Source organism: Pelodiscus sinensis, chromosome 6, assembly GCF_052426305.1.
Source record: "Pelodiscus sinensis isolate ZL-2025 chromosome 6, ASM5242630v1, whole genome shotgun sequence".
Taxonomy (NCBI): Eukaryota; Metazoa; Chordata; order Testudines; family Trionychidae; genus Pelodiscus; species Pelodiscus sinensis.
The window spans coordinates 104,729,444-104,748,342 of NC_143057.1; the positions used below are offsets into that span (position 1 = coordinate 104,729,444).

The 18,899-nt window shown below is 43.0% G+C and overlaps 2 long non-coding RNA genes across 3 annotated transcripts in view; both read right to left on the reverse strand.

Moving 5' to 3' along the window:
- The window catches only part of LOC142829962 (uncharacterized), a 102,203-nt gene extending 97,950 nt beyond the window's left edge, over window positions 1-4,253 (reverse strand). The window contains exon 1 of the long non-coding RNA XR_016349939.1: window positions 3,489-4,253. This is a non-coding gene — a long non-coding RNA (uncharacterized LOC142829962). The remainder of the gene's footprint in view (window positions 1-3,488) is intronic.
- A 6,081-nt stretch (window positions 4,254-10,334) lies between these two features.
- The window catches only part of LOC142829963 (uncharacterized), a 74,737-nt gene continuing 66,172 nt past the window's right edge, over window positions 10,335-18,899 (reverse strand). For both annotated transcript variants that reach the window (XR_016349941.1, XR_016349940.1), the window contains exon 3: window positions 10,335-12,527. This is a non-coding gene — a long non-coding RNA (uncharacterized LOC142829963). The remainder of the gene's footprint in view (window positions 12,528-18,899) is intronic.

Consider the following 18,899-nt stretch of genomic DNA (forward strand, 5'->3'; position numbering starts at 1 on the left):
TGAGCCCTATAGAATACCTGACATTGTTAATCAGAGTCTGAAGTAGTTCTTCAGACACATTCAAGAATATTTAAAAGGCTGGTCATGTCCAGGAAGCTATTATCAGCAAGAGAGGGGGTAGCAACAATTTCCTAAAAAACAAAAGAAATTCCAAATGAATTATACAAGCTTGCTGGTCCATGCACATCTGAACATTGCCTCCATGCAACATACAGGGAACTCTGTTCCATAAGTGGAGGCCAAAGTGGCGTGTAGTCACAATCTCATAAGATTCGGAATTTTAAAAGTTAACTGAATGCCACATGGAAAGATATCTCCAGAAGTAGTGTAGCTGGGTTGACGGGAGAACCCTGAAGTGAGCAAGGGATACTTATCCAGTTAAGAGCTACAGAAATTTGGAAGGATGCCTCAGAGAATTTTTGGAAGCACCATGCAGTACGAGGCCTGAAAACTCCACTTCACTTGCGAATAAAATAATGCAGGGCTGAAATCCAGTCCCCCTGAAGTCAGTGGGAGCTTTGCCTTCCAGGAATTTCACACCAGGTGTAATAATCAGGAACCGAAGGAGAAGAAGTGGGGCAGGGAGAAGAAATCATTTATGGTTCAAGTTTCTGTACAATTCCAACTCCATCTAAATTACTATTTTTAACACCAGATTAGCAAAGCACAGGCTTTAGGCTTCAGTATTAACCACATGTTAAAAGAGCTTTCCTTAATTTGCGGGGAGGGGGAGAGTGTGTGTGTGTGGAGGGAACCTAGCAGTGCCTTGGCTGTTTCCTACTACCCCTGCATTCCTTTTTGCTGTGTCCAAAGGAAAAGTTCTACTGCTTTTCTCACCTTTGTACCTTCTTCTTGCTGCTCATAGGCTGATCATTCCCTCCTCCCCCAGTCAATGGAGTTGCCAACTGTGAAATTGGCCACAAGAAGTGACATTGTTTGCTTAAGGCCGTACACCGATCAGTAGCAGTGCTGTTTCTCATTCTGCCAAGAACATGCTTCATGTTCAGTCATGTGCTGCTGTGGAATTTACAGATATTTTTGTCAGGTGTGGCTCATTTCACAGTCCGTTGCAAAACCTCAATAGTGAGATTTTGTAGTTAGTCAATTATCTGTACTTTTCCCCCCTCTAGATAAAAAAAAATAAATAAAAGCCATTACTTTCCCCAAAAAGGAGCTGCAAACCAAGGAGCTGTGCCTAGCTGAGCTTGGTCTGACACCTACAGAGTAACTGACTGAGCACTCCTAGATGTTAAATTAACCACAAAAGCTTTAAATCAAAACCGTTTTTTAAAATATCCATAAAATAAAAAGAAAATTGAAACTCATGGGTTTTCGGTTAATGACTGTTATGTGACGACCAACAAATATTTCCACTCTCTGGATTGGAGAGGTTATCATTTATTTCTATCCATCGCATGATTTTATTTAAGGGCAAACTGATTCATTTTTGGTCCCTTTACTCTACATAAATATCGTAGTAGGGATACATTTTTATAACTAAAACCAAATGGATCAATCATAATTGGTATGTGGAGACTAGAGCAGATAAGTGGTTAAAAAAATATCTGACCTATTGACAGTAGCATAATAATTTTCAAATATATTAATATTTAGGGGAAGCATAGGAGAACATATCAGCTGTACAAAACAATGCTATAAATGCTGAAATATATAAACAAAAGCCATAGATGTGGAATGCAAGTGAGCAGAGAGTAGTTATTACTTGTAACACTTTTCACCTGTGTCAAAGAACTTTACTTGTGTGTACATTTCTAATGGTATCTTACGATGGTCCTATTTAACTCTTTGGGAGAAAAAGCCCCATGCCAATCTAACTCCACAGTAAAACCAACTATAAATAGTTGCTGTGTGATTGCTCCTTGTGTTCATTACAGTATTACTTAAGTTTAGATATTAAAAACTGCCATGAATTGCCCTGTTGATTGAAATACCATAGAGATGATAGCTGCTGGTCAGGATGAGGCATACTGGTGAAGCAGTTTAATTGGCTCTACAAGGCTCTTGGATTCAGCTCCAAGTTTCTGCTGGATCCTTTTAATATTCATAGCACATTGGTGTGAATTAGGCTACATTCCTGGGAACAGGAGCCTGCCATCTATATTGAAAACACTAAGCACTCTATAAAGAGAATGGCATCAGTATGTCATGAATGGAAAAATATTCAAACTCACTCCAGTCACTTTGTATAGCTTAACTTGAAGCAGGAAGGGAAAAGCGGGAGAATTCCGAAAGATCAGTTAAAGGTAAGTTTTGTCTTCCCCTCTCCATGAATTCTCAGTGGTCTAATTGCACAACAGCGAAGTGATTCCATTGCACAGGGGTCAGAAAGAAAGGTTACAACCAGCCTGCATAGTGGTCAGCATCACCCAGAAACCATGGTGCCCATGACTCTCTACATGCAACTGAAGAGGTGCAGACTAGATGAAGGAGAAGAGGCCGAGCATTTGCAATTAATATATCCATTATACTAAGAACCCCTTTGCAGAACAGTGGATGCTACTGCAGTCCTGAGGCTTCATCAATAGGCATTAAGTTGTTCCACAGTCCAGGGAAGAATGACTCAATTCCCGCAAACCCTATTGAGTTCTTCTACTCTGAAGCTATTTACTGGGGTGTGACTCAAGACAGAGGAATTAGCTGCTACTGTAATAGTGGATGATCAATGTGCTGGAGATGGGGGTGGGGACTATGATGTGGGTTTTATAGGGCCGTTAATTTAATACAAATGTTTATTAGAATTTTTGGACCACATATTGTTGCTTTAAGTTTTGTGAAATGTCAAAGACGTGAGATTCTCAATAAATAAAATAGCGAAAGACATGAGCTAAGGTCAAAGCTCAGGGTTTTCACAGCAAAGGAGAAAATAAGCACAGCAGAACTGGATCAGTAAAACTCTCATATTGATAATTGTTGTTCATGTGACACTATGACTTTGTGCTTGCGATAGGAGATGTGCTTATGTCTCCATCCATCTGGGAGATAAGTGCATAGATCTACTACATGTAAGCATGGAATTTGGTCTAGTGAAGGACAAGATGGACTAGACAAGTAGTTGGAAATTACTTTATATTAATAAATAACCTCTTTTATACAAGGGCATACAGCAGCCACCAGACTCACATAATCAAAAGATGCCCTAGGTATCCTGACACTGTTATTACACTAAAATTTCTAGATCAAAGGACTGTATGAAATACACACACCTTTTCAGGGAGATGGGGAGACAGGTTGAAGTGAGATTGTATTTCATTTGTCTATATGATCCATATTTTACTTCATCTAACACAGGTCAGATAGTGTTTTCCATACTCAGTGTAGAGGCAAAGAAAATTTCAACATCTATATCATCATAGTCCCATTTTTTATTCATCATGATTCATGGCTGAAATCTACTTATAGCAGTGAAAACCAGCTACAGCATTCTACTACTTTGGGTGCCCTTATTTTTTATCTTGGGTTGTACTTACTCGGTGCAGTAATCCAGGGATCCTCCACATTTCTCTTCTGCTAGGATAAGACTGCTCTGGCACTTTACTAGTTGGAAGATCTAGGGAGACAATCTGCCTCAAAGGATGGTGGTATTAGTTCAGAATTGAATTAAGTGGAGTTATGCCAGAGGCAGATTTGGCCCAGGGGATGTAACAGCTGGAAGAAGTTCAAGTGGGTTGAGCTGAGATGAGGAGGAGTGTAGTCAGGAAGGGAAGGGAATTGTTAGTGAATGTAAGAAATATTTGACAGAAAACCTGATGAGAAGAGCAGTGAACAGTAAAGTAGAATTAAAGCAAAGGAAATATTTACTGTTTGTGCTTATGGATGATAAAATAGGAAAGTTGAAGTTTATGGGAAAGCTGATTTTAAGATGCAGAGAACACTGTAATAAAAAGAAACAGCACCCACAATTTCTGTGATTGTGGAAAACATATTAATTTACTGAAGGACAGTTACCATAAGAGCTCTGCTCATTTCTGCTTGAGTTGGAATCTCAGAGAAACCATCATAAGACTGTGGATGTGCCCAGTTTTATATATTTCATTCATCTGTCTAAATAGTTTGGATCTTTTTATTATTATTATTTTATTATAACCATCTCTGTTCAGCAAAGCAATTTAAGCATGTGCTTATCATTAAGCACACTCCTAATCCCATTGCATTCAATGGAATGAAAACAGATACCCAAGTACTAGACTGGATTGAGATCTTAATGAAATACTTAAATATTATTTTTACAAATTATTAAATATTAATCTACCTCTGAAAGAGTTCCAAAGTAAATTAATATACAAACTACAAAAAAGCCCAACCTTTTTGTAACTTAAAATAATTTTCCTTCTCCCCATTCCTGAGAGAGAGTTCAACAGGATATTGTCAATAAAAATCTGAGGCTCATTGTGAGGCAATGGGATTAGGGTTTGCCGGGGTTATTTATTCACATGGATAATAATGTTTACTGTGGATCAGATTAAGATACTAGGGACACTGGCAGTCTAACTGCATGTTTTAATGTCATATTCTAGTATGAATTTTTAACGTTGTGAAGGGCTCCTCAAACTAAGAATAGGCACTTATGTTCTCTCTTTCTGGGAACTCGCAAATCGAGTAAAATTTCCCCTTGGACACCTATAACTGATGAGTGTGAAGATGAGAAATTAGGCCAATTTTGGCAAGGAACACTGTCTGGCAGTGGCTGCATATGAGGTCCCTATCTCCATTGGCACCGACAGTAGTGTAGCCAATGCTGGCCCACGCACACTCCTTACGTCAGGCTCTCTGATCTTCTTCATGGAGACGACACTTGATCTCAAAATGTCGGGCACCGTTCTTGATGGTGGTCTTCCAGGTTACCCGACTCTCCACCTGCCTCTCTCAGGTGTCAGTATCAATGCCGCACTATACCAAGGTGTTCTTAAGGATGTCTCTGTAGCACTTCCTCTGTTCATCATGAGACCTCATCCCAACTGAGCATAAAAAAAATCTATTTAGGCAAATGTGCGTCAGGCTACTGACCATGTGACCAGACCATTGTAGCTGCCTGTGGACAATTATTGCCTCAATGCTGCAGGAATCAGCCTCTGCGAGGACACTAATGTTCATCTGTCTTTCCTGCCACATGATGTCCAAAGTTCTCCTCGGAAACCTTTGGTGGAATTTCTCCAGATCTTTAATATGATGTCTATAGGAAGTCCAGGCTTCAACTCCATATAGCAACTTTGGGGTGAATACCGCATTGTAGACATCAATCTTGGTCTGCGTCTTGATGTCATGGTCATTGATGACTCACCTCTGAAAATGTCCATAAGCTTCACTGGCACCTGAGATTTGGCGGCGGATTTTATTGTCAACGTCAGCAGTACGGGACAGAAAGTTCCAAGATAGGGGAAGCTGTTGACATTCTTCAGCACTTGGTTGTCCACAATGATGGTTGGTTTGGGTAACAGTATGGTGGCTGTTGGATGAAACAGAACCTTGGTCTTTTGTGTATTAAGGGTCAATACCAACCTGTGATAGGCTGCAGCAAAAATGTTGACAATTGCTTGGAGACCATCTTCCAAGGACCTCAGCATCATCAGCATACTTAAAATTCTACCACTGACATGCTGTGGTCTTGGTCTTGGCTCTGAAGCAGCCCAGATTGAAGAAGCTACCATCCATCCCATCTCCAATAACCTGGCTGCCAGAAAGATTTTAAATAGTGTAGGTGCAATCACACACGCTTGTTTGACTCTAGTCCTTATGTCAATTGGTTCATTTATATCGCCTTTGTTGCATATCATGGCCTGCATGTTGTCGTGTAAGAGATGTATAATATTAAAAAGTTTCGGTGGACAGCCAAAGTGTTGCAGGATCTTCCAGAGCGCCTTGTGGTTGGTGGAGTCAAATGCTTTAGTCAAATCAAAGAACACCATTTACTGAGGCTGTCATTGCTCCTGACACTTCTCTTGTATTAGGCAGGCAGAAAAGATCATATCAGTCATTCCTCACCCTGATCAGAAGCCACACTGTGACTCCGGAAGGACTTCTTCTGCCAGTGGAAGAATATGGTTCAGAAAGACTCAGGCAAGAATTTTATTTGCAGTTGAAAGCAAGGAGATTCCTCAATCATTTCTGCAGTCTGTCCTGTCACCCTTCTTAAAGGCCACTATGATGGCATCTCTGAGCTCAGAGGGTATGGTTTTCTCTCTCCAGGTCGTCAGAAAGTACATTCCATTATGTCCGCGAACTAGCACCAAAGAAAGTTCTCACCCAAAAAAACCACTGCAAGAAGATCAACATGCAGGGTTTAAAGGACCATGAGACAAGGCTTTGCTGCGAGATAAGCCTTAGCAAAAAGTTATGTAGCCAAGATCTACCAGAAGACTGTCTCCAGGCATGGTGCTTTCTGAAGAATCACTGTCCTGCAAACCTGTAGTGAAACCCATGGCTACACCAAGTGAAAGAACCAGGACTGGTTTGATACTAATGATAAGGAGATCCAGGACCTAATTGATGTTAAACACAGAGCATTCAAAGCCTGGCATAGCAACTTCTTGTCTCAGCAAGCGAAACACAACTACAAGCTTTCCAAGGACGAACTACAATGAAAAATTAGAGCCTTTAAAAACAACTGGTGGAGAAACAAAGTAAAGGAAATACAGGCCTATGGTGACTCCAACAAAAGACAGGAGTTCTTTAATGCTGTTAGGGCAATTTATGGACCATAATTATGGCATCTGTTTGGTGTTTATATCTATATTTCTGCATATAGAGATATACATCTAGATTTGTACTATTTTGAAATTCATTTAAATTCTTGATTCACTCATATCATGCAACAAGAATCAAACTAAGAAAGACTGAATTAAAGAAAACTTTCTGGAGATATAACACTTAACATGTCTAATGTTCTGCATTCACAAACTGTGTTGAGTCACAGTCATTGATTTAAAATGGTTAGTGATCTGACTCATATCAATAATCCCTTTGAGTCTGAACACTGCAATGTGATATAGTCAGGTTGAGCTGGCTGAGGAATAGGGCAGAATGGTTTGATGGAGAAAGGAAAATACGTCTGCAGCACTGCACTTTTTTATAAAATGTTTAGTGCTATTTGTAGAGCTGACTTTTCAGCTTGCTAGTTCATCTGAGGTTTATGACACAACTAAACTCCTGCAAATGTGAAAAATCAGCTGCTTCAGAGCAGTGAAGTATGAACAAAGTATTGTACTCGGACCAGTCCAATTCCCATTAAATTTGATGGGAGTTTTTCCATTGATTTCAGTGGAAGCTGGCTCATTTCCCTGGCAGTTGGGAGACAAGAAAGCCTGTGATAAAATAAATTGTAAATGTGGAATTGGTATAAAGTACTCTGATCAGGGAGTGCAGTTGCAGCCAGAAAACTTTACAAGACATAGAAAATAGAAGCCACCTGTTACATGATTAACAACTACAAAGTTCTGAGATAAAAGGGGGGGGGGGAATCCTTTTCCTATGTTAAACACTGGACAGGGCTGGTTTTCAGAAGTAACAACTGAAGAGAGTGGATGCTTAGGGTACTCAGCCCACTGAAAACTCAGCCTTTATGTTTTATAAATGTCACTGGGATTTCAAATGTGTATTTCAAGTGCTGCTTGAGGAGATACACCATCATATATTTAATAATACTACAGTTTTCAAAAGCGTGATTTCTAATAGTTTTTCATATTTTTGAGCTCTCCAATGTATGCCAGACATTTCTCAAGCCCAGGTAAGGATAAAAGGCTGAGATCCCTACGAGATATTTAGGTATGAAATCAATAGGCATTAGGTGCCTAAATACTTTTCAGTAGAGTGACCATATTTCCCTATGCTGAATTCTGAACAACTGGTACAATTATTCGTATTCGAGTTCAACAGCAGTCGATCAGAACAATAAAATTAATATTGAGTTGACTAAACCCATAAACCAATAAAAAATACTGTGTAGTTGGACTCTTTTTATTTCCCTTTTCCCACACAGGGAGGGGTGACACACAGGAGGAAAGGTGACAGTCACACATCTTCTTTCACATGGTCAAGGAGGTGAAAAAAATCAACCCAACCTAACTCTCCCGCCTAGTGCTTTTTGCCCTCCATGACTAGCTAGCATTCAGGGCTGGACCTGCCTCTCCTAGTTCCTGGTACTGCATCTCTTTGAAGCAACACATGGGAGGAGGCATGTAGGGTCACATGTCCACCCTCCCCAGATTTCTGCCAAGGTTCACAACAGAATGTGGCCAGCAGCAGCCTTTCAGCACAGTGGGAAGGAATGAGAGCTGCTTTCAGTTGCAGGGGTGAGGGATAAGATGACCGGGCCTGTGTCTCTGCAGAACTCATCTCTTCCGCCTGACTCCCTCTCCCTGTAGCTGGAATCAGCTTGTCTCTACTGTCCCTTCTTCCCAACATAGGCAAATAACACATCCAGGCTGCTGCTGGCCACTGACATAAATCAGCTGTTTCCTGTCCACCAGCTACAGTGCGGGCAGGAAGGGATTAAGCCCTAAGGATGCTTTGTGCACCAGGGCCCGGGGAACCTGACTGCAACGGCTTCAGCAAACCTGGCTAGAGGGGCAGGGGATGGTTGCTAAGGGACAAAGTAGCTCCATGCTCACTGGCAGCAAGACCTAGGGCAGGGGAAGGGATGTCAGTAAAGAGGGTGCTAAAACCCTGTCTGGGGGCCAGCAGGATTGGGGTATGACCAGGCTGGAAGATGCTTTCCCACCACTACTCCAAAGCTTAGCTGAGGGGCAAAGACACTTACTCCTGCCAGTGCTGTGCAGCATTTTGGCACTGCCTCTTCCTGGCCAGCACCCCAGGCCAGAGGGTCTTGGGCATTCAGGGGGCACTGGCCCAGACAGAGGCAGTGGGAGAAGGAAGGAACCTGCTGACAAGGCTGCTGGTGAGCTGAGTGCTTCAGCCAGGGCTAGTTTTCCCACAGCACTTGGAGCAGGACAGGATGCAGGGGAATGTGGAGGTGCCATGGAGATAGGGAAGGGGCAAAGCAGGAAGAAGACAACAAGAGGGGAGCATGCAAAGGGTCTATGGGTGGATAGCAGAGGTGACACATAACTAGGGTTACCAGGTAGGTTTATAAAAAATACTTGATGGGAAGGGGGGGAACCAGCCGGGAGGGGGGCAGGGCTGGCTGGGAGGTGAGGTGGGGGCAGCGCAGCTGGCTGTGGGAGATGGAGAGGGCTGGGGGCCAGGGCTGGGAGTCGGATGCAGCGCGGCTGGCCACGGGAAATTGGGGGGAATCAGGTGGCAGGGCTGGCAGGCAGGGGGTCAGGGCAGCTCGGCTGGCCCAGGGAGATGGGCGCGGGGGGGGAAATCAGGGACAGCACAGTTGGCCGGGGGAGATCGGGAGGAGGAGAACCGACTGGCAGGAAGCAGGAGTGGCCGAGAGGGGGTCAGGGGCAGCAGAGCTGGTAGGGAAAGGTCGGAGGGGAGGGGGGCATGGGACTGACCCGGGCACATGCAGATCCAGTCCTGCGCACAGTCCGGCGAAGTGCAAGTGAGTCCGGTTGCGGCTCCACCACACGCTCAGGAGCAGGGACAGGGCTTCTCCTCCTCCCCAAGGCATCAGATGCAGCCAGGGTTCCCAGCACCAATCGCCCCCCGCCTCCCAGCCACTCCCCTGCCCCCACCAGGCTTCCATCTGGCGTCCAGCCAGAAATCCAGGAAATACCGGACATTGCACATGTCTGGTATTTTCTGGATTTTTTTTACAGGACAAAGGGCCCAAAAACTGGACTGTCCAGTAGAATACCGGACACCTGGCAACCCTACGAACCACCTGGGGCCTGTTTGCACACTCCAGCCACTGTAATTTACAGCATGCAGGCAGTGCTGGCTGGAAACAGGACAGGTGGCAAAACCCTGCTGGCCTAATGTGGGCACACAGTAGGAGCTGCACCGGTGGACCAACAAGCGGAGCAGCTATTCCCGAAAACTGCATCTTTGTCCTACCACCAGCCTTACACACCCCTCTCCATTGGCTGCCACTAGACAACCCCATTCACCACTGGTGGAGGAGCAGTTAGCAAGCAAGAATCTGGCCAGCAGCAGAACCCATCAGTGTGAGTGGAGGAGGGGGGGGGCACAAGAGGGGATACAGAAAATACAGGAGAATTTGCCTGGTTTTAGAAAAAGGCTGGGCAACTTAAGGACAGCTTAAATAAGAGACTGTCCCTTTAAAAATGGGATGTCTGATCACCCTACTTTTGAGTATCTGGGCCACAGATCCTGCTTAGAAGAATATACAGTACACGTTTTATGGGACAGCAATCAAGAGCCAAAGGCAGACAACAAAAGGGACAGGTAGAGAAAGGAAAGGAAAGCATTTGATTAGGAAAGCAATATTAGGAACGTAAGTACACATCTTGATGATACATGGCATATGAAACTTCTCCCATTTCAAACAAATTATTAGTTTTTACTTTAAAAAATACATTTCTCTTTTGTTCATTGTGGATTATTCAGACCTTTGAAATCTGCCCCCCTTCCCTGAACAAGACAGGTATGTTTGTTCCCATCTCAGTATAAGCTAAAATGCCTTAGTACCACTGTAGTTGCCAAAATACCTGTTCTACTGCTAGTTCAGAATAGCAGAATCAGTTGCTAGCTCCACTCACACTGTTACCTAGATAGTCAGCAGACATTGAATTTTAACTTAATTGTCTGATTTCAGCTTTTTGTAATAGGACAGTTTTTATCCTCTCTGCCTCTTTTTGCATTCACAAGAAAATGTATTTAGAGTTGCTTCCACATGCATAAATCCTCATCTCTCCCTGCAACACCTACCCTCCATTGGCATAGCCAGAAGGGCCCACTTGAGTGGGCCCCTACTTTGGGTGAGTGGACAATGATGGGGAGTGAGGTTAAGCCTCAGCACCCCAGCCTTGTTCCCTGGCAGCAGTGCCTGGTGAGCCATTGTAAGCGATCGCAATCCAGCTCCACTCCCCTGCTACAGCGCCAGGCAGAGTAGGCCAGGGTAAACTCCCAATCCCTGGCTGGAGCACCCAGTGTCCTGGCAGGGGGTGTTTGGGCCTGAATGCAGAGTGGGTGGGCCATGGCCCACTAAGGCCCACCCGTGGCTATGCCCCTGCTACATACACTGGGACACGTCTCCAGGTGAGACTGAACAGTGAGACAAGAATTTGCCAGAGCCTTAAGGTAGCAGGGCTGCTGAAAGAGGAGCTCACCACTCTAGCTAGGCTCCTAGCACCACACTCTGGAGACGTGTGCTGCATTTTCTTACAAATGCATGATATTTATTCCTGTGTCCTAGTTCTTCAATATGCTTCATTCTCCCAAGAGACACTAACTAGGAGATGGTATCTCTTCAGCACAGGCCACTTTTGTGCCAAAGCCTTTCCTCTTTTGAGCAATAACCTCATAACAGGGATTTGGACCAGCAGTAAAATGCCACTGTCTCAAACTATTGGATTCCTGCCCTGGATGCCAAATACTACAGAAACAAGCATGCTGAATGATTTGACAAATGAAATAGAAAAATAAAAAGGAAAAACTTGTTTACCTTCCCATCCCTGGGAAAACCACTTTGAAGTCATAGAGATATATAAACTGTTCTTAAATCAACTGAAACGTCCCCAGCTCAGTCGAATTCTGTGATGTCTTAAACTTAGGTCACAGACATTTGATGATGAAGGTCTGGTCTTTGGTTCCTATACTTACTGACGAAAATACTGTGAGAAGCTGAGCGTGACTTCTCTTCCCATACTCCCAATAAAATTAGATTGTAGCTTGCTTTTATTATATTTTAAATAACCAACTATGCAAAAGACGGAAAGTTAAAAATAAGGGAATAATGGGAACCAGGGAGAACTGGAAATGGGTTCAAGACAGGCTTTTTATTCGGGGAGGTTTGCTCATGGTTACTCTATTATGAAGTAGGTGATTAATACTATGGCTGGCTGGAATCTTCCTCTATCTTCCTCCCCCCTCCCCCATTTTTTTTTATTTGTCAGCAAAAAAACAGAATTCTTTAGCCATAAACAGAAAAATTCTATTCAGAGAGGCTGCTCTGGTACCTCAAAAAGAGATGTAATTCAGGTGCCTCATGTCCTCATTTCCTATATGGTCCAGGCACCTGGCCATATTATTGATATGTCTGCACTTCAAGATGGTGTGACTCCCAAGTCATGGGGACATACTGGTACTAGTTCTGATCAAACTAGCGCGCCATGACTACACTGCTAGAGTGTAATCATGGCAGCACAAGCAGTAGGAGGAACTAACCGCCCGCAGTCATATCTAGTGTCTTAGACAAGTACACTCCCAGCTCAAAGCCTAGACATACACTACATCTTATATATGATGCATCATTGTCTTCCCTCTTGCTTGACACAGCATTGGATCATGGGAGATGTAATCCAGCAGGGAGCTGTCCTCTTGAATAAGTCTAGTCAAACCACTCAATGTAGAAGGAGCAACCCAGAAGGAGGCATGGAACCAGAAGAGCGAAACACAGGGCATCAAGGCAGGTGTCTGGTAATCTGAAGTTGTTGAATAGGGAAGGGAAACACAAAAAAAAAGACAAAAGACCAGATCATTAGGTGATATAAACTAATGTAATTCCATCCAACACAATGGTGTTATGACAATTTAGACCTCCCAAAGACCTTCCCCAAGGGAGGAGCTATAGGTTGGGGTCAGTGATTGAAGGCCTTGAAAGCAAAGAGGAAGAGAGTGAATTTGATGCATTGCACAGTGAAGACCCAAAGGATGGAGCTGAATCTGAGGTGGCATGATAATGAGTACAAACAGCTGTTTAGAGAGAATTTGGCCCAATCTTTCTGATGACCCAAAGAAGAGCAAAGTGAGCAGCAACTTAATCTTATGCGAGCATATTCTAGTGAAACACAGACAAGGGAGTGCAAATTTTATCTCTTCTGTCCACTGACACCAATAGAGCGACAGCAGGATGAATTTGCCCCAATAGCATTCTTCCATCTAAAATATCAGAAAACCATACTGAACAGATGCAACTTCAGTTCTTCTCACACTGACAAGAGATACAAAAGAGATCTTATAATAAGGCAACTTCAGCACATGTTTTCAATAAGTCAATTCATATATTCCAGCTGTTGGAACTGCATCCCCTGCTCTCCACCACGTCCACCCCCCTTAAAGCCTGCAGTGGCCTCCTGTTGTCAGGTTTAACTCAGGCAAAATTTATAGGCTGGCTTAAGAGGACTTTTTGAAATCTGCATTGGAAAAAATGTTTACAAAAATTTACTGGTGCCAGTGTATGAATGGACATAAGTAAACAGCCAAGAAAAAACTGGTTCCCTGTCATGCTTGCAAAAAACAATATAAAAAAAAAGGTTTACAAGTAACAAAATTTTATTAAAACAGCTCTGAAGGGTTGAATAAAATGGACATTGTTTAAAATCTCTTGATGTAAACATTTTCTACTGCTGAAAGCCTCAGTGCTAATGAAAACAATTTGGCTATGTGGGTACAATCAAACATGTTTACTTTCTTATAGGTATTTGATCCAGTCCCTCTATTTTCCTCCATGGTGTGAAGTCAAATGTTAGTTCCTTAGCCTCCCCATGTTAGTGGACTTATTTATTCCAATTTATGTAAGAACTATAGTAACACACTATAATTTATATCAGCTGTGGCCAACCCACAGCTCAAGCCGCATGCGGCTCTTCCCCCCTTAAAGTGAGGCTTCCCCTCCTCTGTGGCTTGTGAAGCCACCCCTCCGCCCCTAGAAACACCCCGCAGCCCCTGGTTCCCTGTGCTCACCAGCCTTCCAGTGCGGTGAAGCAAAACGGTGCCGGTTGACGGGAGCCTGATGTGGCCAAAAAGCCAACCTGAGGCTCTCTTAAAGGGATCGTGTCCTTTTTTTTTCTTCTCCACAACTTTCTCTCTCCTGGCTCTTTGTGCTATGTGCACAAGTATTTTGGCTCTTTGCCTGTAACGGGTTGGCCACCCCTGATGTATATTAACGTAACCACCAGGGCAGACTGCATTTATGGGATTCTCATATTTCTCTCAGGGGTCCAGGGCAAGCTGTACCTCTGTCTCATTTCTGCTTTCTCTAAATGCACCCGCCTCAAGTGTTCAGCTTCTTGCTCTTACATGTCTCAGTTTGGTATCTCACTTCTTCCTCTTCCAGATCAGGGCCTGGATACACTGCCCTGCATGCCCACGACTTATTCCCCTGCGGACCCGACTGTGTTTCTTCACTTCAGGACCACACTTGTGTTTCTTCCCTTCAGGACCCCATGACCAATGACTCAGTGACCTTTTTAAAACCAATAATTTTGTTAATTAATCGGAACAAAACATTGGTGTTAAAAAGGGATTTTAGAACAGACTATAGTCAGTGCATATTTAGACTCATCTGACAAGCTAAGTTAGATAGGCTTTCCTCATAAGAAAGAATAGAACCAATTTCTGTTCTTCTTATGAACCCAGATTTTCCTCTGTGGGCATGCATACACATGTGCATGCACACATCTCTGTCTCTCTCTGTCTCTCTCTAGGAAACTGGGTTTAAGGAAGCTCCCACCTTACTTGTGAGTGTCTGAGCCCCTGTAATCATATTGCTCAAAAGTTGTTTTGTATCAGATGCTATGTGAAAAGTCTCTTGGTACCTGAAGCTATATCCTCTTGTCTCCCAGAGCATCCAGTGGGACCTATCGAGAATGCCTCTCATAGCTGCTCTCTTGTTTGGACTATTCATTCATATCTAATCACGATCGCATGTGTATCTAATTGCAGGCTTTGTCATGTCTGCAGGTGAGTGTGGAAAAGTGATCCCTTTGATTTACCCTTTAAAAGTGAAGTACAAAAATCGCATCTTGTCATACAGATGGAGATATGCAATTCTTATTGACAGTTACTACTCTGCATTATCACAGGGCCCAATTCTGCAATCCCACTGACTTCAATAGAAAGTTTGCATGAGTAAAAATGATCCGTCCTTTCAATAATTGTGTAGTATCTATTGCTTTCTTAATGGGAATAAACATCAAAATGTACATCTTATGCAATTCACTGCACTCCAAGCTCCAAAGTACACCATTCTCTAGATGTTTTAAATTGGACTATAGATTGATACAATTTTGTTAGTTTCATGTCTTGGAATACTTTTCTATTATAGACATAGCCCACTATCAGGCAGATGAATTTTTTTTTATGTCCTCTGATGTGTTACCTTTTATTTAACCAGCAGCAAAAGTATTATTATAATTTATTATTAATATAGAAACTGAGCTACTTTCATAAGCAAGTGCAATTCTAGTAACTGTAATGCAGCTGTGTCCACTCATGATACCAGAGTATTTGGTCATTGAATCATGGCTTTACAAGAGAGCTTTCTTATTGCCTTTGTGTCAAGTTCAATTTTGTTACTAATACTGTCTATACAATAATATAATTCCCTGCAGCTTAGAGAAGGAATTGAAGATACAATACTGGGCTTTGAGTCACTACAAGGTGACGCATTTATTCTGTTCTTACTTAAGAGATAATTTTCTTCACCATAAGGCCAAATCCTCAGAGTAGCTGAGAGTCTCCCATCTGTCCATAGCACTTACTGAAGTCAATACAACTGACAGATACCCATGAAGTGCGGTGCGCAAGCAGGGGTTGGAAAGGGCTGGCATGCAGTTTCATGAAATCCCACCTCTTCTCTCAAGCTCCTGCTGTTTTATTCCCCAGAAACCCATCTTTTAAAACAAGACTTTAGCTATTTTAGATGCAAAGAAAATGTGAACAAATGTGATGCAAATGCAGGAGTGAAAATAATGTAAATTTCTTCCAGGTATTGTCATATTGTGGCTCAGGGGGTTGGGAGTGTTACAATATGGTCATACTTGTAAGAAATTTAAGTGTGGGATGGAGAATGGGAGGGTCAGGGCAGGGAGTTTGGGGCAGGGAGGGAGGCTCAGGGCAGAGTGTGGAGATGTGGAGGGGTGTAAGAGTCAGGACAAGGGATTAGAACAAGGTTCCCTCTAAGGTACACAGCCGCACGCAGCCATGCAGCTACATAAGCCCCATGCAAGGGCTTGGGGCTGCTGCGCACAGACTCGCCATGGCTGGGGGAAAGGCCCCCCCCTCCCATGGCTGCAAAAGCTCCCTTGTCCTGGGGCTGGAGGAGAGGTGTGCTTCTCGGGCCCCAGCATCAGGAAGCTGCCACAGCCAGAGGTGAGACATTCCTCTGGCCACAGCAGCAGGGTCAGATTAAGAAAAGGGCTTTAGGAGCTGCAGAGTAAGACAGATTTATCTCAGGTTCAGGTCCCATTGGGGCTGAGCATGTGGGTGTTGAGGCAAAATTCCACAGAGTTAAGCTAGTCTCAGTGTCTGTATTACACTGCAGAGGGGCTGTAGCTCTATCTGTGTATCAGTGCTGGAGGAGACTGGAAGGCCTGGCTCAGCAGAACAGAGTTGAGGGGCACCAGTAGGACAGGAAGGTAGGCTCAGTGGTATTTCAGAACATCAAGTGACTTTCCCAAAGGGGCCTCTGCAATCAAACCTGTTACAATCCCATTTTGGTACAACAAGTGGGTGATGCATAGGAAGTATCACCATTTATTTTTCTTCTCCAGTTAAAAAGAGCCAAACCCCAAACCGGTAGCATAGCCCCTGGGTGTGTTCAAACCTAGTGGAGCTCAGAGAGTATGAACAATCTTATTTTGAACAGCTGGGAACAGAATCTTAGTCTGATCACTTCCCCAGCCTCTTCAGTTCAACCCCCGCTCATATGATTGGTGATAAGTTTGGAACCGATATCACAAGTCAGCAATTGTTTACTATGAGGAGTTAGCCTGCAACATTGCTCATTGCTATGAATGGAGCCCTGCATAGGAACATCTTCACTGGAAGAGCTCTAGAATGATGCTGTGATTCATAGGAGGGGTGCCACATCAGCCCATTGAAGATATAGCATCCTCTCTTCCTGACACCAAATCAAGTCTCTCTGGTAGTTTGAGAGAGGGTGGAGTCATAGTGCTGCAAAACTCCTGTCTCCATCTCACCCCATTGTTCACTAGGGGTGTGTCTACACAGCATCCTAAACTCAAAATAAGATACGCAATTTGCACTATGCAAATTGCGTATCTTATCTCGAATGTATTTTGAAATAGCTTATTGTGAGATTTGGCACATCTACACAGCACCAAATTTCTAAATAACATACTATTTTGAGCCATCCCTTATCCCTCAAGCAACAAGGTATACTGGGCTGGAAATAATGGGCAGCTTGTGTAGATATGGAGTTACTAGTTTGGGATACCAGAGGTATCCTGAAATAGCCATGCAGAGTAGACGAACCCTAAGGGACATAGTGACGTGGTAAAACCTTCTCCTCCCAATTCATTCAGCCTCCTGACCTGGGCAAACTTTTCACAGGTTAAGTTGGGCAGGGGAAGAAGGGAGGATAGCTTACTTTCCCTTACCTTCTTGCAAAGTCACACCAGAGCAATAGAGATTCAGCTGGGGTTCATATAGTAACTTCAGAAGTAAACAATACATTTGAAATATTTTTAAAAATGGAATTTAATTCTTAAATACTGAGAATGTTGCAGGGGCTAAATCACTGCTAAATTAAGCCTTCAGCCACACATGAAAGCCCTCCTGCTTCCCTCATAAATGCCAGAGTAAGCTGTGTTTCTTTGTGTCTCAAAGTATGGCAGCAGCTGTGAAAATAGCCACAGCTTCGGATGTGGATCTTTTAATTATTGTTCATCTGCTTTAAAAATTTGGTGGCGGGGTTAGATTTTCATAAGAATGGAAACAGACTGACTTGCAGCTGCATTCGCATGTGCAAATCTGTATTTGCACATACAACTTGAGTAATAGTTGAGCAAATGACTTCACAGTCATGCTAGTCACATTTCATCTGAACTCAATAATTTAAGGGTTTATAGTCTCAAGAATACATGCATACAGGTTTTTGACATGGAAAAGTATTGCCTTTGATTTGGTATCTATTTATCTATTCAGCCTTTCCACAGCCTCTTAGAGCTAGATGATCATAATGGTCCCTTCTGACCTTAAAGTCTATGAGTCTATGAGAGCTATTTATCTCTACAGCCTTTTCCTGATATGAAATTGGAACTAGATGTGCAATAAAAAAAAATGTAACTGAGATGTAATAAAGAACCACATCTTGAAAATGCGTATGGATCTGACTAATGACAAAAAATATTACAGTAGCATTGTGCTTGCTAACTCACAGACTGCTTGCCCAGTTGCTCTAGGTCATATGGAAAGCGACAGACAATGATTTGATTATAAGAATTTCCTGCATAATGGTTCAAGACACATCTTCCCTGCAAGAAACCTTTTGCAGTGCTGCAAAGCTACATTGGCACTGAGTACCTCCCCAAAATGGATCACATCTGTTAACCTGTTATGCCAACCCGTTTCCAGATTAATAGCATAGGAAAGAAAAGCCTCATGGTGGCAGCCCCCGAAACAAGTTGTTTAAAATATATCCTATAAAGGAAATTGCTGAGTCGTGAAAATAATTATACAAGGTAATACAACCTTCAAACAATGCATAGCAGAGCAATCTCAGGGAAGGGAAGGGAAGGGAATCAAAAGGAAAGTCAACCACAAAGGAAAGGTTCTGGCATGATTACAAACTAAGTTAGAGTGCTTGTCCAATTGAGCAGGTAACTAAAGGGACAGATACAGATTTTTAGCCTGCAAAGCATGAGGTCATAGCCTACCCATGATTTGGTCATGTAAAGGATAATATCAGGGCTGGGGTTCTTTTTGGAGGGAGGATATAAAGAAAGTTTGCAACATTTTTCATTGCAAGGGTGGCTTGAAAGTATAAACTGATATTGAGATGCAAACTGACTACAAGGGTTGAAAAGACTGCTATTTTAAAAAAATAGCAC